This window comes from Callithrix jacchus, chromosome 9 (assembly GCF_049354715.1).
Source record: "Callithrix jacchus isolate 240 chromosome 9, calJac240_pri, whole genome shotgun sequence".
NCBI classification, from domain to species: Eukaryota; Metazoa; Chordata; class Mammalia; order Primates; family Cebidae; genus Callithrix; species Callithrix jacchus.
The window spans coordinates 74309319-74332551 of NC_133510.1; the positions used below are offsets into that span (position 1 = coordinate 74309319).

Consider the following 23233-nt stretch of genomic DNA (forward strand, 5'->3'; position numbering starts at 1 on the left):
ATGAAATAAGCCAGTCACAAAAAGATAGATAAATGCTGTATGATTCTGATTATATGAGGTACCTAAAGTTCACAGAAACAGAAAGCAGAATGATGGTTACCAGGAGATAAGGGAAAGGGGAAAAGAGATGTTTAATGGGTACAACATTTCAGATTTGTGAGGTGAAAAAGTTCTAGAGATCTGTTTCACAACAATGTGAATATACTTAACACTATTGCACTGTACACTTAATAATGGTTCGGATTGTAAATTTTATGTTTTTTACCACAATTCAAATAAAATAGGTAAATACAAAAGAAAATGCTTCCTAATTATGGTCAAAGAAAGTGACGCAACAACAGAAGAAGAGGCGGAGAGATGCTGGTTTTGAAGATGGAGGAAGGAGGTTATGAACTAAGGAACATGGGTTCTAGAGGCTGGAAAAGGCCAAGAAATGTGTTCTTCCTTATAGCTTCCAGAAAGGATCACAGTGCAGCTGACACCTTGATTTTAGGACTTCTGACCTACAAAATTGTAAGATAATAAATTTGTGTTGTTTTCAGCCACTAAGTTTGTGATAATTTGTTACAGCAGCCACAGAAAACTAATACACCATGTCAGCTTTGAGTGGCAGAGTAATACAGCACAGGTTCTGGAGCTCAAATGCTTAGGTTCAAATCCTAGCTCTGCCACTCTCTAGCTTTGTGACCCTGTTTACTTAATCTCTCTGTGTCTCAGGTTCCTCATCCATAAATTGGGGGGTTTGTTTGTTTGTTTGTTTGTTTGTTTGTTTTCTGGAGACAGAGTCTCACTCCATTGCCAGGTTGGAGTGCAGTGGCGTCATCTCGGCTAACTGCAACCTCTGCCTCCCGGGTTCAAGCGAATTCTCCTGCTTCAGCCTCCCAAGTAGCAGGGATTATAGCCACCCGCCACCATGCCCAGCTAATTTTTGTATTTTTGGTAGAGACAGGGTTTCACCATGTTGGTCAGGCTGATCTTGAATTCCTGACTTCAGGTGACCCATCCATCTCTGCCTCCCAAAGTGCCAGGATGACAGATGTGAGCTACCACACCCAGCCCATAAACTGAGGTTTTTAATAGTACCTCATGAAGTAGTTGGGAGGATCAAGGATGTTAAGTCACCTAAGGTACCTAGTACAGTTTCTAGTAGACATTAAGCAGCCAATACATTTTACCATTATTATACTATTCAACATGACTAAAATGTCATGCAACTTCAGGGTATTTCTGTTCCTTTTATATTTATTGTCGTTATTATTCTATGAAAAAAGATGATTCCCAATCTGATATGAATAAAGTATTTGTGTAATTCATTATGCAAAATGTAAGATGGATAATTTTTTTACACCAAGCTATATTAACCAAACCTCATTCTTAAACTTTTGGAGTCATTTTTCTCCTAATGAGATAGAGGATACTAATAGGCACAAGGCCCACTATGCTTCTTTAACCTTTTCAATATTTACTCTCCTACACATGCTGCATGTATTCAGGCCATCTGGACTATTACTGGTCCCAGGATATACTCTGCTTTCTAATATCACCACATTGTTCTCTATATTCTTTTTAAAGGGTTCTTGGTTATGTACTGGCAGAAAGTTCACTGGCATCTGTGGGAATGTATATGTTCTTCTGCATTTAGAATTAGATCCTAAAACCTGTGTGCCAATTTACAAATTCCTTTCCTCTCACTTAATTGTCACCTCCACCCCAATCTCCAAATGCCCTTAGAGTCCTTAAGAGAAGAAACAGGAGATATCCCAAAAAGGAGGAGGTCCTCTCAATGTCTAGATCACTGTGTTGCCTGCTTAGCTTCCCTCTGGTAGAACTTGAGAGGACACATGGTCTATGAGCCATCTTTGTGCCACAATTGCTGCCCCACTTTCCCTAGGAGCTGGATGTATTTCACCAGTTTTTACGTTAAGTAATACGACATTTGGAGGGTTGGGCTGTTGGAGGATTTTTTCATGACCTACCCATCAGAAGTGGTGTGTGACTTCTGAGGCTAGGTCTTAAACTGAGGTCTCTTGCCAACAACCAGCACCATGTGAAATGCTCTCCAGTCACTGTCAAACTTTCAGCCTGGCCAAAATGTTAACTGCAACCTCATGAGGGACTTCAAGCCAGAACCACTCAACTAAGCTGCTCCTGAATTCATGACCTACAGAAAGTACATTCATGAGAGAAATGGGTCTGCAGTTTTTCTTTTTTTGTAATTTGGCATTAGGGAAATGCTGGCCTTATAAAGTAGTGAGTTAGAAAGTGTGCCCTCTGCTTCTGTTTTCTGTAACAGTCGGTAAAGAACTGGTATCTTTTGTTCCTTAAATCTTTGGTAGACTTCACCGATGAAACTGTCTAGGCCTGGTAATTTCTGTTTGGAAGGTTATTAATTACTAAATCAATTTTTAAAATAGAAAGCCCTATTTAGATTATCTGTTTTTTCTTGTGTGAGTTTCAGTAGACTATGTCTGTGCAGTAATGGACAATGGCCAGGTCAAGGGCAGAACAGGATACAACCAGCAGAAAAGCCCTGAGGCAGGAAATAGCTTGGCATGTTAAAGTAAGGGAAAGGTGGCTCCTTTGTCTGGAACCTAGAGAGCCATAGAGGGAGTGAGACAAGGAGGTGGGAGCATCAGGCAGAAAGAGACCAGACCGATGAGCTTTGCCTTGTCAGAATTTAGGATTCTATCTTAGGGCAATGGGAAACCCTGACAGCTTATACAAATCTCCTTAAATCTGAGATGTAGCCACATTCTGAAGTCCTCTCGATCTTTAAGATCTGCACTCTGCAAAGCCAAAAAACCTGTCTGGGAAAATTCAGCAATGACTAATACGAGAGTAGATCAACAGGCAAACATTGAGTATAATTATTATTTTTTGGCGGGGCACAGGTATTAAAGCAGTGGTTCTCAACATTGGCTGCAAAGTGGAATCACCTGGGGAGTTTTGAAAATTACTACTTCCTTGAAACCCCAATTTTAGAGCCTTGATCGAACTGGTCTGAGATAAGGTAGGAGGATTTCTAAATGCTTCTCAGTGATTCAAATGTGCAGCCAAAGTTGAGAACCATTAGTAGGGAAGCTAGAATGCTCACAGTTTTAATAATTTGTATTCTGCCATGTATGCATTCATTTTCAGAAGGAAGTTTTAAAAATAGCCAGTATGTTTGCCCTGAACTGTACTTAGTGCTTCAAAAAGGTAGACTTTTTAAATTGTCATGACAACCTCTCAAGAATTTTCTTACATGCAATTGTTTTAATCTTATTTTCCCCCATTGGATGGATAAAGAAATTAAGATATAGAATTTGAATAATTTGCCCAAGGCTTCATCACTAATAAACAGAAGAGCTGGCATTTGAACTCAGGAAGTATGGCTCCTAAGTTCTCATTTGCATCTACTGTTCCCAAACCTCTATTTTATGGAGTCAAAATGAAGATGACAACCTGCCTGCATTCTACATTGCCAGCACAAAAAAAGAGAACTGCTTCTTGTAATTCAGGTCCTCCAAAAACCAGACCAAAGCCCAACAGGAAAAAGTCATAAAATAATAATCTCTGCCAAAAGAGAAGAAAATTTATATTTATATATATTTTTAACCACATAATGAGATTCAAGTATTACAAATTAATCCCCAATTAAATATATTGGTAGGTAATTTGAAAAAGAAGTAGGTCACTGTAGTGGCCTAGAAAGTAAAATAGAAGAACTCTCTCAAGGCATAGAGTAAAAAAAAAAAAAGTGAAATGGAAATTAGGAGAGAAAAGATAAGCAACTGGAAGAGAAAGTCGAAAGGTCCAATATATAAAATATAGGCATTCTAGATACACAAAAGAAACATTGGAGGAGGGCTAAAGACCCAGTTTTATGAATTAAAAAAGCTTCCAGAAATCCAAGGTAGACTAAATTGAGGAAAAATGTTATATACACAATCAGGTAAAATTCCTGAACTTTAAAGAGCAAATATTATTTGCTACCAGTTAGAAAGAAAAGGTTGTCAAAAATGAAAAAGAATCAGACTTGCATTGTACTTCTTATTTGTAATGCTGGAAACTTGAAACAGTGGAATATCATCTTTAGAGAAAAGGCAAGACTCTCTACCTAGCCATGATATGTGAAGTATATACTAAGCCCCCTGACTGACTGAATGGACCTCTGTTGGCCAAGGAGACCCCAGAAAAACTAAAAATTCAATTTCTAGACCATAATGAGACAGGAATTCAGTCACACCTCAGTATACCCTTTTGTTCATTAACGTACCAGATCTTTCTTAAGAGTTAAACAGAAAGCAGCCCTGGAAAACAAAGAATGGAAAACCCTTCCACTGACTTCAGCTTCAACCACAACCTAACACTATGGCCAGACTCCCCTCCCTTTTTCAGTTTAAACATGTCAGGTTACCAGTTTCACAAAGTTTTCCTTCTTTTTTTTAATTGCATTTTAGGTTTTGGGGTACATGTGCAGAACATGCAAGATAGTTGCATAGGTACACACATGGCAGTGTGATTTGCTGCCTTCCTCCCCTTCACCCACATCTGGCATTTCTCCCCATGCTATCCCTCCCCAGCTCCCCCTTGCTGTCCCTCCCCTATTCCCCCCAACAGACCCTAGTGTGTAGTGCTCCCCTCTCTGTATCCATGTGTTCTCATTTTTCATCACCCGCCTATGAGTGAGAACATGCGGTATTTCATTTTCTGTTCTTGTGTCAGTTTGCTGAGAATGATGTTCTCCAGATTCATCCATGTCCCTATAAAGGACATAAACTCATCATTTTTGATTGCTGCATAATATTCCATGGTGTATATGTGCCGCATTTTCCCAGTCAAGTCTATCATGGATGGGCATTTGGGTTGGTTCCAGGTCTTTGCTATTGTAAACAGTGCTGCAATGAACATTCGTGTGCATGTGTCCTTATAGCAGAACGATTTATAGTCCTTTGGATATATACCCAGTAATGGGATTGCTGGGTCAAATGGAATTTCTAGTGGTTCTAGGTCCTTGAGGAATCGCCACACTGTCTTCCACAATGGTTGAACTAAATTACAATCCCACCAGCAGTGTAAAAGTGTTCCTATTTCTCCACATCCTCTCCAGCATCTGTTGTCTCCAGATTTTTTAATGATCACCATTCTAACTGGCGTGAGATGGTATCCCCATGTGGTTTTGATTTGCATTTCTCTAATGACCAGTGATGATGAGCATTTTTTTCATATGTTTGTTGGCCTCATGTATGTCTTCTTTTGTAAAGTGTCTGTTCATATCCTTTGCCCATTTTTGAATGGGCTTGTTTGTTTTTTTCTTGTAAATCTGTTTGAGTTCTTTGTAAATTCTGGATATCAGCCCTTTGTCAGATGAATAAACTGCAAAAATTTTTTCCCATTGTGTTGGTTGCCGATTCACTCTAATGACTGTTTCTTTTCCCGTGCAGAAGCTGTGGAGTTTGATTAGGTCCCATTTGTCTATTTTGTCTTTTGTTGCCAATGCTTTTGGTGTTTTGGTCATGAAGTCCTTGCCTACTCCTATGTCCTGAATGGTTTTGCCTAGATTTTCTTCTAGGGTTTTTATGGTGCCAGGTCTTATGTTTAAGTCTTTAATTTATCTGGAGTTAATTTTAGTGTAAGGTGTCAGGAAGGGGTCCAGTTTCTGCTTTCTGCACATGGCTAGCCAGTTTTCCCAATACCATTTATTAAACAGGGAATCCTTTCCCCATTGCTTGTTTTTGTCAGGTTTATCAAAGACTGTATGGTAGTAGATATGTTGTGTTGCCTCCGATGCCTCTGTTCTGTTCCATTGGTCTATATCTCTATTTTGGTACCAGTACCATGCTGTTTTGATTACTGTAGCCTTGTAGTATAGTTTGAAGTCCAGTAGTGTGATGCCTCCTGCTGTGTTCTTTTTGCGTAGAATTGACTTGGCTATGTGGGCTCTCCTTTGGTTCCATATGAAGTTTAAGGTAGTTTTTTCCAGTTCTGTGAAGAAGGTACATTGGTAGCTTGATGGGGATAGCATTGAATCTGTAAATTACTTTGGGCAGTATAGCCATTTTCATGACATTGATTCTTCCTAACCGTGAACATGGAATGCTTCTCCATCTGTTTGTGTTCTCTCTTATTTTGTTGAGCAGTGGTTTGTAATTCTCCTTGAAGAGGTCCTTTACATTCCTTGTTAGTTGTATTCCTAGGTATTTTATTCTCTTTGTAGCAATTGTGAATGGCAATTCGTTCTTGATTTGGCTCTCTTTCAGTCTGTTATTGGTTTATAGGAATGCTTGTGATTTTTGCACATTGATTTTGTATCCTGAACTGAGATAATAACAAACAGTCTCTCAGACCATAGTGCAATCAAGTTAGAACTCGGAATTCAGAAACTAACTCAGAACCGTACAGCTTCATGGAAACTGAACAACTGGCTCTTGAATGTTGACTGAATAAACAATAAAATGAAGGCAGAAATAAAGAAGTTCTTCGAAACCAACGAGAACGAAGACACAACATACCGGAATCTCTGGGACACATTTAAAGCAGTCTCTAGAGGAAAATGTATAGCAATAAGTGCCCACATGAGAAGAGTGGAGAGATCCAAAATTGATACCCTATCATCAAAATTGAAAGAGCTAGAGGGGCAAGATCAAAAAAACTCAAAACCTAGCAGAAGACAAGAACTAACTAAGATCAGAGCAGAACTGAAGGAGATAGAGACACGAAAAACCCTTCAAAAAATCAATAAATCCAAGAGCTGGTTTTTTGAAAAGATCAACAAAATAGACCACTAGCCAGATTGATAAAAAGGAAAAGAGAGGACATGCCTCGGTTTCTGTTAGCAACCAGAGGCTTCTAAACAACCTATCCTCCCTCCGCATCTCTGGTCCAAACAGCCTCGGCGATCCCAACCTTGGCGGGGCACCTCCTGGCCTCTCCGGTTCCTTTAGGCTCCCGGCTGCCGCCGGCCGCCTGCCACCATGGCAGAGTTGGGCCTAAATGAGCACCATCAAAATGAAGTTGTTAATTATATGCGTTTTGCTCATTCAAAGAGAGGCTTGAGACTCAAAACTGTAGATTCCTGCTTCCAAGACCTCAAAGAGAGCAGGTTGGTGGAGGAGACCTTCACCATAGATAAAGTCTCTGAAGTCCTCAATGCATTGCAAGCTGTGGTTCATAGCGAGGTGGAATCTGAGCTCATCAACACTGCCTATACTAATGTGTTACTTCTGCGACAGCTGTTTGCACAAGCTGAGAAGTGGTATCTTAAGCTTCAGACAGACGTCTCTGAACTTGAAAACCGAGAATTATTAGAACAAGTGCAGAATTTGAAAACGCAGAGATAACATCTTCAAACAAAAATCCCATTGTATAATATTCCATGGTGTATATGTGCCACATGCAGCAATCAGAAATGATGAGTTCGTGTCGTTTGTAGGGACATGGATGAATCTGGAGAACATCATTCTCAGCAAACTGACACAAGAACAGAAAATGAAACACCACATATTCTCACTCATAGGTGGGTGATGAAAAATGAGAACACATGGACACAGAGAGGGGAGTACTAAACACTGGGGTTTATTGGGGGGAAATGGGAAGGGCCAGTGGAAGGGGTGGTGGGGAGGGATAACCTGGGGAGAAACGCCAAATGTGGGTGAAGGGGTGAAAGCAAACAGAACACACTGCCATGTGTGTACCTATGCAACTGTATTGCATGCTCTGCACATGTACCCCAAAACCTAAAATGCAATAAAAAAATAAGAAAAAAAAAAAAAAGCCCATTGATGATATCACAAAACCAAAGCTTGCTCCACTTAATGAAAGTGGAACAGCAGGACTCCTAAACAAGGAAATTTTAAGAATTCAAGAAGAGAATGAGAAATTGAAGTCAAGGTTGAAGACCATTGAAATACAGGCTACAAATGCACTGGATAAAAGTCCAAACTAGAAAAAGCACTGCAAGACTTACAACTTGATCAAGGAAATCAAAAGGATTTTATAAAGGCCCAAGACTTGCATAACTTAGAAAACACAGTCGCTGCTTTAAAGAGTGAGTTTCAGAAGACACTTGATAATACAGAAAACCAGAAGTCACTGGGGGAGAATCTGGCAACAGCTAAGCACGACTTAGGGTTCAGGAGCAGCTGCGCATGGCTGAAAAGGAATTAGAAAAGAAGTTTCAGCAAACAGCAGCTTATCGAAACATGAAAGAGATTCTTACCAAGAAGAATGAGCAAATCAAAGATCTGAGGAAAAGCCTGGCACAATATGAACCTGATGATTAAAACTGAAGACTGCATCTGGAAGCTGACACATACAAACATACACGCAGTCTCACGCAGGCATGTCTCACTCAGGCATGTATTCTGAAGAATTTTGTCACATCCCCTTTTTATTTTTCCAATATTTAGACTTTGCTTCTAATATTTAAAACTAGATTTCATATTTTCAGCTAATTGAAAACAGGGAAAACCTAGTGATTTTGGCTGGTCATCCCACACACCTCTCTAATGAGTGCCCCACAGTCTTAGCTCGCACACACTGAGAATTCTTTAAAGAGATTTTTAGAGTGCGAAGAAGAGTCTTATCTTTCTGCATTAGTATAAAGAGTCTATCTTTTTAATAAATGTTAAAGAAGCTAACAATGTCTGTACTTACGCATTCCTCATGAGTAAAAATAAATAGGATTATTAAAGATAGTTATCAACAGAGATAGTTATTACAAATAAATATGTCTCTTTATTTTTTAAAATGAAATCTTAATTCATTTACTCTATTTGATGATGAAAAAACTATGAATTCCTTGAAAATGTGAATTCTATTCCACCTATTATGGGTAGCCCTCTTACCAATTATAAGGAAAATTAACTGCAGTGAACATGAACATTCATTTAAGCTCCCCAGTCTCTCCATTTTAAAGACCATTTATCAGAGGTGGCTCAATGTTTTTGGCAGCATGACTTTTCATGAGTCTGTGTTGCTAATGTATAAGTCAAATCCATCCTGCACTTCTACAGTTTAGAAAGTATCTGGACTCAGAATAAATGTAATATTTATACTTGTTGCCAGAATATTCTTTTACATTTTATGTTAAATAAGAACACTTTTTAAAAGACTTATACTCAACATAAAATCAGCTATCAGACTTCAGATTGGACTTTATTTATGTAGTAATTATATTTTCGAGAGGTTTTCACTATATTTTTATTGGCCTTGTTTTTTTTAGAAGATTTTGAACAAATTATTAGGAATTGGGTGTCATGTCCACACTTGTGTAAGGCAGCAGTATACTATAGGGATAAACAAAGTGAAGTCTATAAAGCAGTATCCATCAGAATGAACGTCCTTACTCTTCACATATTAATAGTGATTATTCCTGCTTCTAAGAGTATCACACCTAAATGAACACTGTCTACTAAGAGACATCCAGTTCCACAAATGAAAACATTCCACTTCCATAAATGAAGATTTGATTCCAAGAGACGAGTTTACTGATTGGAGTATAGGCTTGTTATTATTTTTAGTCAAGCTTTTAATAATAGCCTTGAATTTATTATTTTTCTTATAAGCTTTTTGTTAAAATAGTAAAGGAACAAATGACAAAGGGTAAGATAATTTCCCTGCAAAAGGACACAGAAGGCAGAGTAAGATGAATGGATCAGAGAAGGGAGAGATCAAATGCAGTAACAAGCCAGCACTTGCTATATGTTTCTTCCTCACCTCTCACCATATTTATGTCACTTATCAGTTTCTGTGTCCTTTTGGAGCTTTTGTTGAGGGCTTCAGCCTCACCCTGTATTTCTTTAGCCCTAAACTGACACTCTCTCTGAAAATCCATTCCATTATCTGTGGCCCAAGATATTCTATATAATTCAGAAGCAGAACTTTTGGCTAAAGGGTTAGTGTGTCTTTCAGAAACCATTCAATTATTTTCTCCCTATACCTTTCTCAGTTTGATACCAGTGGGGAAAGAAGGTACGTTGATAAGAAACCTATATTGCAGGGTAGAATTTGTACTTGTTTTCTTGGTAGCAATTTTGCAATATTCTGTAGAGTATGTTCCTATTGTTTAATAAAACATTTCTATAAAAATAAAACATTTGTGTAAAACCTTAAAACCTAACTATGCCAAGCATTAAGATAAACAGATATGATGTCCTTTGACATAAATCAACATGATGATTCTTTCACATGTAAACACATTTTAGTGTTTCTGGTTTGTCTTTTGTGTGCGTTGTTGCTTTTATTTACACTATACCCTTAGCAAAATACAGTGTTCAATTTTCATTGTTTTTAGTAGTTTCCCAACTTTAAGATTTATCTTGTTTAACTGAGCAAGAAAGCCTTTTTTGTATATATATTTTGGATTTCTAAGAATGTTGGTTTGAGCCTTGATTAGACTTTTAATGTGCTAAGTCAGATAGGCAGTCTGTGCACTGGTGATCATTGCAATGCAGCTTTGGTTTGATTTAATTCAGGGCTGCTGCTGAATTATGTGCAGACTTTTTGTTGACCAAAATAAAATGTTAAGGGTTTTTGTTATTAATTTCTTCTGTTTGACATTTAAGTGTTCATTTTTTTCTTTATGTATTTTTCCTTTATGTATTTTGTACCCATATTAAATAAATGTTTATATGATTATTTGCTTATGTCTTATAAAAAAAAAGAAAAGAAAAGAGAGAATAACCAAACAGATGCAATAAAAAACGATAAAGGGGAAATCACCACAGATTCCACATAAATTCAAACTGTCATCAGAGAATATTACAAACAACTCTATGCACATAAACTAGTAAACCTGGAAGAAATGGATAAATTCCTGGACACTTGTGTCCTCCCAAGCCTAAACCAGGAGGAAGTCGAAACTATGAATAGACCAATAACTAGGTCTGAAGTTGAGGGAGCAATTAAGAGCCTACCACACAAAAAAGGCCCAGGTCCAGATGGGTTCACAGCTGCATTCTACCAGACACACAAAGAGGAGCTGGTACCATTCCTTCTGAAACTATTCCAAATAATCCAAAAAGAGGGATCCTTCCCAAATCATTTTATGAGACCAACATCATCCTGATACCAAAACCCGGCAGAGACTCAACAAGAAAAGAAAACTTCAGGCCAATATCCATGATGAACATAGATGCAAAAATCTTCAATAAAATACTGGCAAGCCGATTGCAACAGCACATCAAAAAGCTTACCCACCATGATCAAGTAGGATTCATCCCGGGGATGCAAGGCTGGTTCAACATACGCAAGTCTATAAACATAATTCACCACATAAACAAAACCAAAAACAAAAACCACATGATTATATCAATTGACGCAGAGAAGGCATTCCACAAAATTCAACAGCCCTTTATGCTAAAAATCCTCAATAAACTCAGTATTGATGGAACGTATCTCAAAATAATAAAAGCTATTTATGACAAACCAACAGCCAATATCATACTGAATGGGCAAAAACTGGAAGCATTCCCTTTGAAAACTGGCACTAGACAAGGATGCCCTCTCTCACCACTCCTATTCAATATAGTACTGGAAGTTCTAGCCAGAGCAATCAGGCAAGAAAAAGAAATAAAGGGTATTCAAATAGGAAAGGAGGAAGCCAAATTGTCTCTGTTTGCAGATGACATGATAGTATATCTACAAGACCCCATCGTCTCAGCCCAAAAACTCCTGAAACTGGTAAGCAACTTCAGCAAAGTTTTCCTTCTTGATAATTAACCACTGACTATGGACTCTTTCTGGCCAGTTTGTAGAGGCTACTGACACAGCACCTCTGTGTCCTAAGTTTCACATTTTGATGTCTAGAGCCCAATTTACTGCATTTTAATGTTAAGTCTCCACCCCAGAGTGAACATGGACATATGTAATATGTATGTTTGCTTACCGTGCATGCTTGTAACTCCCATTCATGAGTGTTTATAGTTTCTCCTTAGCCTGTTAAATATGTGTTTAGCCAACCCATTTAGCATAAAACTCCAGTCCCACCCTACCTTCCTCAAAGTGCCTGATTTTGGTTTTAGCTAGAGGCTCTGCTTCCCAGCCTACAGGCTGCAGCCCTAGTCCAGAAGTAAAGTTCTTTCTAGATTTATAGATCTCATGATTTTTAGGTTGACAGATATAATTAATCTGTCAAAGAAAAAAATGGTCTTTGAGAATGTGCAGTAATTCAGAGGATAGATCACTCATATGACTCATCTGAGAAAGATATTAAAGAAAATACAACAGTCTGTACAAGCACCTCAAAACAGTGAGAAGAGAGAAAAAACAGAATGAGCAAAAATACACCCTGCCATGTATGTGCATAGTTATATGTAAATGAATAAGAATATACTGGGTGTATTAGTCTGTTCTCACATGGTTATAAAAAACTACCTTAGGCCAGGTGCAGCAGCTCACACCTGTAATCCAAGCACTTTGGGAGGTTGAGGCGGGTGGATCACCTGAGGTCAGGAGTTCAATACCAGCCTGGCCAACATGGTAAAACCCCGTCTCTACTAAAAAATACAAAAAAATTAGCCATGCATGGTGGTGGGCAACTGTAATCCCAGGTTCTTGGGAGGCTGAGGCAGGAGAAACACTTGAACCCAGGAGGTGGAGGTTGCAGTGAGTTGAGATTGTGCCACTGTACTCCAGCCTGGGTGACAGAGCAAGATTCTGTCTCAAAAAAAAAAAAAAAAAAAAATGCAAAGATAAAAGCTGTTCAAAAGATTAAAATGATAAAGTTAGCAAAATAGCCAAAATATCACAAGCAAATGCAAACCAAAAGAAAGCAGAAATGGCACCAATAATATAAGAGTAAGTGGAATTTAAACTCAAAAGCACTGAACAGGATAAAGATTGACATTATGTGATTTTTAAAAGGCACAATTTGGTCAGGCATCGTGGCTCATACCTATAATCCCAGCACTTTGGGAGGCCAAGACAGGCAGATCACTTGAGGTCAGGAGTTTGAGACCAGCCTGGCCAACATGGTGAAATCCCATCACTACTAAAAGTAAAAAAATTAGCCAGGCATTGTGGCAGGCGCTTTTAATCTCAGCTACTCAGGATGCTGAGGCAGGAGAATTGTTTAAACCCAGGAGGCAGAGATCGTGCCACTGCACTCCAGCCTGGGTGACAGAGGTTGCAGTTAGCAGAGATCGTGCCACTGCACTGCAGCCTGGGTGACAGAGGAAGACTCTATCTCAAAAACAATGAATAAAATAAAAAATAAAAGGCACCATATATGAAAAAGGTTTAATATTATTGTGTTTATTTTATTTCTTTATTTTATTAGAGACAGGGTCTCACTCTGTCACCCATGCTGGAGTGCACTGGCATCATCCTAGCTCATTGCAACCTCGAACTCTTGGACTAGTGATTCCCCTGCCCCAGCCTCCCAAGTAGCTAAGACTACAGGCATGCGACACCATGCCTGGCTAATTTTTAATTTTTATTTTATTTATTTATTTATTTTGGAGACAGGATCTTGCTATATTGACCAGGCTGGTCTTGAACTCCTGGCCTCAATCAATCCTCCTGCCTCAACCTCCTAAAGTGTTGACATTACAGGCATAAGCTACCATGCCTGGCCTGAAAAATGTATAATTTTTAAATTCTATACACCAAACATCATGCTGGTCAATTATGTAAAGCAAAAACATTAAAAATGCATAATATAAGCCAGGTGTGGTGGCTCAAGCCTGTAATCCCAGCACTTTGGGAAGCCAAAGCAGGTGGATTACCTGAGGTCAGGATTTTGAGAAATGCATAATATAGATACGTATTTAGTGGAAAACATAAATATATTTCTCTTAGAATTGATCAATTCTCGGGGAACTGCATAATAAATTACCTTGCTTTAATAGCTACATTTAGAATCTTATAAAATCTTACATTTCTCTCTTACAGACAATATTCTTTTTTTGTATGTCCTTAGAATATTTACATATACCATGTATATGCTCACAAAGAACATTTTAAAAAAATAACATGTTTTGAAAAGTAGAAATACTAGTGACTACCTTCTCAGATCATAACACAATAAAAATTAGGGGAAAACCAAAGGTAAGTTACAAACTATTTTGGAAGCAGTGAAAAGAAGACTGCATACCAAAACTTATAGGTCATTTCAACTGTATTGCATGCTCTGCACATGTACCCCAAAACCTAAAATGCAATAAAAAGATAAGAAAAAACAAAAAAAAAAACAAAGTAACAGAGTGAGACTCTGTCTCAAAAAAAAAAAAAAAAAATCAAAAGTCTGAAAAGGCATTTTAAGCAAAAAAAAAAAAAAAAAAAAAGAAAGCTGAATCCAGAATGAAATGTTTGCCACTAAATAAATGTATTATTAAATAAGAAAAACAGAAAAGGAACTAATATTTCATCTTAAAAATTAAAAATTAACAAAATATACTGGGACACATGGATTTTAAAAAATGATCTACTGGCCCAAATCAGTGAAAGAGAGAACAAACAAAAAGAATAGAAAGTGTGCATAATTAAATAAGCTGGTTCTTTGAAAACAAATGCATTCAAAAATTCCTCATGAGTCTGATAAAGTAAAATGGATACAGCAAAGATAGACACAATTAGGCATAAAAAAAGATATACTGCATATTCAGGAAAGAGGAAAATAATTATAAGACTACAAGGGGACTTCAAAAAGTTCATGGGAAAAAATAGATTAAAAGATACAAATACGCAAGAGGATCACTGAGGCCAGGAGTTTGAGATCAGCTTGGGCAACAAATAGAAACTTTGTCTCTATAAAAAGAAAAACGATAAAAATAAAAATTACAAATTTCACTTCTCAAAATGAGCTCCAAGTCCAAAACAGTTTGGTAAGCACTAATACCAGCCATTTAGTCTATCCCTGAAGAACTGAGGGTCCTGGGAATTTAACCATGTTGACGCAGTCTTTTTTACATCATTTACTTAAGGAAAACGGGTGCCCTTTCAGACTTTTTAAGATAAGCATACAAAAATAAGTAAGAAGGAGCCACATCAGGACTGTGAGGTGGATGCCTAATGAATTCCCATCAAAACTTTCACAAAATTGTCCTTGTTTGATGAAAAGAATGAGCAGGAGCATTATGGTGGTACAGAAGGACTTTGGTAAAGCTTTTCCAGATGTTTTTTCTGCTAAAACTTTGGCTAACTTTCACAAAACACTATCATTATAAGCATATGTAATTGTTCTTTAGCACTCCAAAAAGCCAAAATGCAAAATTCCTTGAGTATCCAAAACAACTGATGCCATGCTTTTGCTCTTGACCAGTCCACTTTTGCCTTGACTGGACCACTTCCACCTCTTAGCATTCATTGCTTTGATTGTGCTTTGTCTTCAGAAGTGTACTGGTAGAGCCATATTTCATCTCTAGTTAAAATTCCTTGAAGAAATATGTCAGAATCTTGGTCCCACTTGTTTAAAATTTTCATTGAAAGCTCTGCTCTTGTTTGCAGCTGATCTGGTGCAACAGTTTTGACACCCATGAAATGGACACTTTGCTCAATTTTTCAGTCAGAATTGTGTAAGCTGAACCAATTGAGATGTCTATGGTGTTGGCTGTTGTTTGTGCTGTTAATCATCAGTCCTCTTCAGTTAGGGTACAAACATGATTAGTATTCTCATAAACTGCATAATCTTCTACTGCAGACTTCATCTTCAGTATCATCTCTTCCCATCTTAAAAGAAGCTATCTATTTGTAAACTGACGATTTCTTGGGGGCATTGTCTTCATATACTTTTTAGAAGCATCAGTAATTTCACCATTCTTCCACTCAAGCTTTCCCATAAATTTGTTTTCTGTTCTTGCTTCAATTTTTGCAGAATTCATGTTGCTTTGATTGGGGCTCTTTTCAGCCTCTTGTCGTATCTTTCTTAGTGCCCCAAATTAGATCCTGTTCAGACATGTTATAACAAGTTAGTACAATTTGTTTGCTTTGGTGCAAACAAAATTTGAAATTTGTGCGTAGTTTTTTTCATAATATGCATTTTCCATGAACCTTCTGAAGTCTTACTACCAGCAATTTTACAGCAACAAATTTGAAAGCCTTAAGCAAATGAATAATTTTTTAGTAAAATATATTACCAAAAATTGGTATTCTGTATAAAATTGCCATCTTTACAAAAGAGATAGTGCTATGGACTAAATTCTGTCCCTCAAAAATTCATATATTGAAATCCTAACCCCCAACATTGGGAGATAGGGCCTATAGGGAGGTAATTAAGAGTGGGGACCTAATCTGATAAGGTTGATGCCTTATAAGAAAAGAAAGTCACCAGAGCTCTCTTTCTCTCTTGCTTTCTGTGAGGACACAGTGAGAAGACAGTCATCTGCAAGAGAGTTCTCACTAGGAATTGAACCAACTGGCACTTTGATCTAGGACTTTCCAGTCTCCAGAACTCTGAGAAATAATTTTTTGTTGTGCCCAGTCTGCAGTGTTTTGTTATGATAGCCCAAGCAGACTAAGACGGATTTTGGTTGCAGAAGTGGGATGCTGAGGTACAAATATCTAAAAATGTGAAAGTGGCTTTGAAAGTGGGTAATGAATAGAAGCCAGAGAAACTTTGAGATCTATGAGAGAGAAGGCCTGGATTGCCGAGAAGAGACTGTTGTTAGATGCTCAGTGGTTCCTACCTAGATAGCCGCGGCAACCCAGTTTCTCCCCTCTCTTCTTCTTGCACATTGTTTTCAGAATAATGGTAGAATGTGATGGGAATGCAATATGCTAAGATAGGGAGGACCTACCCCAAATAGCCCAGGCCTTGTTTCTATCCCTCTTAGGAAATGTAACATCTTGAATTAGGGAGAGACTGACCAGGACAGCTTGAGCTTTGTTCCCTTCTCCTCTGTAATCGGGGTATCCTTTAAAGCTTTGCCCAGTGATTTATTTTTCTCTGAAAGCATATGATCCAGAGTTGGCTACCTTTCTGTGTCCCTCAGCTGTGGTGCAAGTGGGGCACAGGTTATTGAGACTCGATCCCTCCTAGGCAGATTTTTTTGAGTCTTGGGGGACAAGCTCATGATGGATCCTAAGCTACTTTTGCCCCTTGCTGCCCAACTGTAAGTAAAAAATCTGTTTCATATAACCTGTTGCATGTTAGTATGCTTTGTCTCATGGACTCGGGCAATCCTGCATCCCAGTATTCAGTGAGTAGAAGTATTCAGATTCCTATTCCTGGTGGTTGGCATAAGGGAGGATCCTTTCTGTCCTCCCCATAGTGGGAGTCCTCCCTTGAGATGGGTTATTAGTAAGACTGCTTGACAAAATTGGTTCAGTGAGCAGAGTCCACTCTGACAGAACCACAACTTTATTGGAGAAGCAGGAGGAGTGATATGCTCTAGTACTCAGCCCCAGATGGAGATGTCAGCCTAGGGATATAGGGTTTAAACATGCAACTGATTGATTTATGGGGAAGGAAGAATGACATATGGAATATAGGTTACATAACTCCTGCACCTTGCCTCACAGATGTGAGGGAGCTGGCTACATGGACTGAAGCAACAGGAAGAAATGTGGAAACAGGGGAGCATGTGCTCAGTTCCCTGGTTGTTGGGAATTTATGTAATCACTCATTCCTGGACCTGGACAGCTAAGGAACTGGGTACTCAGATAGTACCTTACCCTGAGGCACAGGGAACAAGTAAGAAATCCTCAGATGGTCCCTGAGTAATCAAAGATGGAACCAACAAGTGCAACGTGGGCCTTCACAGGAAGGAAAACTTGCGATCTCAGGGACAGATATGGGCAAAAACCAAGAAAGAATATATTATCTTGGCTATCTTAGATAGTCGATCAAGGAGAACAGAATGTTTCGCTCTCCTGAAAATTAAAATGGCACAAGTAGGGATGGGACCCAGGTCTCCAGGTTCCTATTGGAGGCTAATGGTCCTATATGTCTGTCAAGATAAAAGGGGAAAAAAAGGAACATTATATCAAGAAGTTTTGGGAGAATGTGGTAATTCATGGTGCTTATCTGCTGGTAGAGTGTATCTCATTATAGCCAGGGCACTTTGGGCCATTTCAGGTGCTAGCGACCATGGTTACAACCACTGAGTACATGACAGGCATTGACATTTTGGCTGCTTGTGACACAGAGCATCACACCACCTCCTGACAGCTAAGAATTCAAGCCTTAGCAGTGGGGCATATCCACTTCTGCCTGCTACTCAAGTGACTTAAACTCCAGTGGGTTATTCAACAAAAGCAGTACTGTATACTAAGAAGAGAACAGGATATCATTGAGTTAATTCAAAATTTAGTATGGACAAAAATGTTACAACCCATCCTGTTACAATGTAACAGCCCAGTTTGAACCTTCCAGGTATGAAGATTAACAATGGACTGTCATGTGCTGAATGCCAAGGCCACTTGGGCAGGAAGACAAAAAAAAAAAAAAAAAAAAAGAGTATCCCAGATACAGTCAGGCAAAAATGTTTAACCTTGGCAGTACCCACTCATAAAAAGGAGGCTCAATGGCTGGTAGGCATCTTTGGCCACTAGACATAGCATGTACACTACTTGGGTGTTCTTTGGGTTCCCTTAGTCAAAACGACTAGCAAACTTAACTTTGAATGGGGCCCTTTGGAGCAGAAGACCCTGGAAGTCATTTAAGAAGCCACGGCTCAGGCACTACCTTGAAAAATTTTAGAGCCTGCCAACCTAATGCACTTACAAATGTTCACAACCTCCATGCATGCTGATTAGAGTCTGTAGCAACATAAAACTGCCCCTGAGGCCTCTGAGATTTGAACATGTAAGTTACCTGAGACAGCCACCAGATATGCATCTTTTGAAAGGCAATGTCTTGCTTGTTATATGTGACAATGCAACCTGAACTTTCCATTCTTACTAGGGTGCTCATAAACCCCCAAAACAAAATTGGATAGGCTCAACAAAGCTCAGTTATCAAATGGAAATGGCACAGTCAAGATTGGGCCCAACTGGAACCCCAAGGGACCAGTAGGCTCTGTGAACAATTGGCTAGCTTACCAGAGAGGACTAAGGAATGTTGAAGGTATGCTTTGACTCCTCCTGTGGCCACTTGAAGCACAAGATTCAGAGAGTGCCTACTGACAGTAAGACATGGTTTACTGATGATTCTACAAAACAACAAGCAGACAGGGTCCACTGGGCTGGGGCTACCATCTCACCAATGTATGGCCATCTTTTGACTGAGATTAAACATGAACATTCTGCCAATGGTCTGAACTAGGTGCAGTGGTTATGGCCATGCAAGCCACCCCTATGGTCATATCTTGCTACATTTTCACTGATTCATGGGCTGTTGCTAACAGCCTAGCCATCTGGTCAGCAGAATGGCAATTGAATGACTGGACTGTTAAAGAACCCACTGTGTGGGGACAAGAACTATGGCAACAGCCTTTTACCTGGAAGGGACAAATATATAGATTCTCCTCCACTTACAATGGGGTTATGCCCCAATAAACCCATTGTAAGTTGAAAAGATCTTAAGTTGAAAATGTATTTAACAACCTAATATATGGAATATTATAGCTTAGTCTGACCTACCTTAAATATGCTCAGAGCACTTACATTAGCCTGCAGTGGGCAAAATCATCTAACATAAAGCCTATTTTATAATAAGATGTTGAATATTTTGTGAAATTTATTGAGTACTGTACTGAAAGTGAAAAACAAAATGGCTGTATGAATTCGCAAAGTATAGTTTCTACTGAATGTGTATTCTTTTGCACCATTGTAAAGTTGGAAAATCATAATTCAAAACATAATTAATCAGGTATGTCACTTGAGTAGATACTGGGACTACCATAGCTGCCCTTCCAAAGAATCTATGCCATGTTTTTGGATACCCTGTGGGACTTCTTTCTGATCAAAGAACATCCTTTACTTCCCTAGCAACATGACAATGAATATACTCTAGTGGGATATGATGGACTTTACATGCACCCCATCATCTGCTAATGAATGGAGCTATTAAACAATGACACAGCTGACTCACAAAGCAACTGAAGAAAGAGCATTAAGGAGGTCTTGTAGTGGGTTGGTACTTCCATTTGACTAGGAGAGTATGAACACTAAACTCTGTACTCTATCGCAAGAGAAATACGGCAATGCAGCATATGTTGGCAAACATGGAGTTTGGTTGGGATGGAGGTGAACCAGGTAGCTGCCCAATTAGGCTGCACCTATGAAATTCCAATCTTAGTGTTCCTGATCATTCATTTTCCTTTTTCCCCTGTAGACAGCCCCAGCTCAGTGGACCCTATCTGCTTGTTGTTTTGTAGAGTGCACATCTTGGGGTGGTTAATGGTTCACACAATAGTATTTCAGACAGGGTTCCCTAATTCTAATCTGGAGGTATAAGCTTTCCTGAGATTCTCTCTTCTATGGGAGCCCACAGGGTTGGATGACATCAGAGTGTCAAGTTTATACAGAATGCGACTTCCTTTCCTGGACTAGATGGCTGAGGCCAAAAGATCTGGGTCAAACAACAAGGGCAATCAATGGGTGCCTGCAGAGGTAGTAGGCTCAGGACAGGGACAGACAGACTGAGTCATTACACCAACTAAGTGCAACCCCTGTCTGATAGGCAGAGAACATCTGAGGTTGAGGGAATGAGAGAGGGGACAGGTTAGTAACCTGTCAACTTGTTCTTTCTATAGGATCATGGAAGCAGTGTCCTGGAAGCATGAGACCTTTGTGAGATTTTCCCAAGCTGTGAACACTATGATGTAGTATTGGATTTGTCATCCTGGGCCTTACTCTGTCACTGACCAGAGTGACTCCCTTGTCCTCCCAGTGGTCAACTATGCTGGCAATCCTAACACAATAGATTCTAGGCCTCTTTTGTCTTCCTCTGCCAATCTGTAAGTAGTAAATCTGCTTCATGTAACTTGTTGCATGTTAGTATGTTCTGTCTCACTGGCCTCAAGCAATTGGTAACACTGCAGCCTGGGATGCAGTGGGTGGAATTGTTTAGAATCCTATTCCTAGTGGCTGGCATTGTAATGATCTTTGTCGTCCTTTCTGCAGTAGTAGTCCGCCTTTGAACTGGTTATTAGTAAACCTGCTTCACAATAGAAATATGAGCATCAAAGGAGATTCTCTTCCAGAGAATAAAAGAGGAGAGCTGAAGAAAAGGCCTTCATCTTCTCAAAGAATATGTAAATAATCATGAGCAGAATATTGGCAGAAATATGGTGTTAAAGGCCATTCTGGTGAGATTGCAGATGAAAATGAGGAACATGTTATTGGAAACTGGGGAAAGGTAATTCTTGTTTTAAAGTGGCAAAGAACTGGCCCAAACTTTGTTCTAGTGTTCTGTGGAAGAAAAACTTGCCAGCAATGAAACTGGAATCTGTAGCTGAGGAGCTTTCTAAGTAAAGTGTTGAAGGAGCAGCTTATTTTCTCCTAAGTAATATAGTAAAATGCAAGAGGAATGAGATGAATTTAAAAAGGAATTTTTAAATAAAAGAACAAAAAGTTAAAGATTTGAAAAATTCTCAACCATTCATATTGCAAAAAACAAAACTTTGTTCTAAAGGGAACATCAAAGATATGGCTGGATTATCACTTGATAAGGAGTTTATGGGATTCTATTAACAGAAACACTGCCAGTTTGAACTGAAGGACATGGAGATGGGATAAAATAAAGGCTGCTAAATTTTTGGAACTCTACAGGACAAGATCATAGAGCTATTCAGCTGTAAATACTTGCTCTTCTTTAAGAAAAGGGAAGAATAACCCAAAGGTGATTTCAGTGATCAGCAGGCTGCCACTCCCGCCACAGGCCCAGGAGGGAAGGATGTTTCCTATTGGGTTTCAGAAAGTTGGGTACTTACAGAGAGCCACATGGAAGGGGCCCTGGCAGAAAGCCATAGGGCCAGGGCCCTGGAAGAGCTCAAGGGGTATGACTATCCCACAGAGCCATGGGGGTGACACTGTAACCTCATGGGTCCAGAAGATGGGACCATCCTTTCAGTGGGTCTGGAAGATGGAGCATCAAACAGAAGAAGATTATTCTTTTTTTCTTTTAATTTCAACTTTTATTTTAGATTCGGGGGTACATGTGCAGGTTACATGTGTATATTGCATGATGCTCGGTTTGGGGGTATGATTGATTCTATCACTGAGGTAGTAAGCATAGTAACCAATAGTTTTTCAACCTTCATCCCCTCCGACCCTCCTTTGTCTAAGTTTTTGTGTGTATTATTACCATTTTTATGAGTACTCAATATTTAGCTCCCATTTATAAGCAATAACATGTAACGTTTGCTTTTCATTTCTGCATTAATTAGCTCAGAAAAAAATGGCTTCCAGCTGTATCCATGTTGCTGCAAATGACATAATTTCATTGTTTTTCATGGTTGCATGCTTGCATAGTTTTACATGGTGTATGTGTAACACATTTTATTTAGCGGATAATTCTTTAGCCTTAAGGTCTAATGGAGTTTGCCTTGCTAGGTTTTGGAATTGTTTGAGACCTATTACCATTCTCAATTTCCAATTTCTCTCTTTTAGAATGGGAATGTATATCCTATGCCTGGCCTATCATTGCATTTTGAAAGCATGTCTGGTTTCACAAGTTTATAGTGGGAGAGGAATTTTGCCTCAGAATAAATTATACTGCAAGTCTCACCTATATCTGATTTAGATGATATTTAGATGAGACTGAACTTTAGACTTTAGAAATAATGCTGGAGTGAGTTAAGACCTTTGCAGCTATTGGAACGGAATATACATATTCTGCGTGTAATAAGAGTATGAATGTTGGGGGTGAGGGGTGGAATACTATGAGCTTTTTCTTTTCTCCAAAATCTATATGTTGAAGCCCTAACCCCTAACATGACTGTATTTGGAGACAGGGCCTAGAAGGAGGTAATTCAGGTTAAATGAGGTCATAAGGGCAGAGACCTAATCCAGTAAGGCTGGTGACTTATAAAAAGAAGAGACATCTGAGCTGTCTCTCTCCACTATGTGAGGATACAGTGAGAAGATGGCCATCTATAAGCCAGGGTTCAGGTGATCCTCCCACCTCAGCCTCCCAGATAGCTGGGACTACAGGTGCATGCCACCATGCCTTGCTAAATTATTATTTTGAAGACAGAGTCTCACTGTCACCCAGGCTGGAGTGTACTGACATAGTCAGTCACAGCTTACTGCAGCCTTGACATCCCAGGCTCAAGCATCCTCCCACCTCAGCCTCCTGAGTAGTTGAGACTACAGGTGCACACCACTACCCCTAGCTAATTTTTAATTTTTTTTGTAGAGACATGAT

The 23233-nt window shown here is 39.0% G+C and overlaps 1 protein-coding gene and 1 pseudogene across 3 annotated transcripts in view; both read left to right on the plus strand.

Moving 5' to 3' along the window:
- TMEM19 (transmembrane protein 19) overlaps nucleotides 1-21455 on the plus strand; it is a 50443-nt gene extending 28988 nt beyond the window's left edge. The window contains exon 7 of one of the 2 annotated variants that reach the window (XM_017976208.5): nucleotides 20619-21455. The gene's annotated coding sequence lies outside the window, so the exon portion shown is untranslated. Of the gene's footprint in view, nucleotides 1-284; nucleotides 546-20618 lie in introns of those variants that run through there. The other variant, XM_009004216.4, reaches the window with a different exon arrangement.
- Nucleotides 6824-10655, plus strand: LOC100401149 (leucine zipper transcription factor-like protein 1; annotated as a pseudogene). The gene is made up of 2 exons (XR_088889.6): nucleotides 6824-7345; nucleotides 7757-10655. The product of XR_088889.6 is annotated as a leucine zipper transcription factor-like protein 1 (transcript).
- Nucleotides 21456-23233: the final 1778 nt, after the last annotated feature.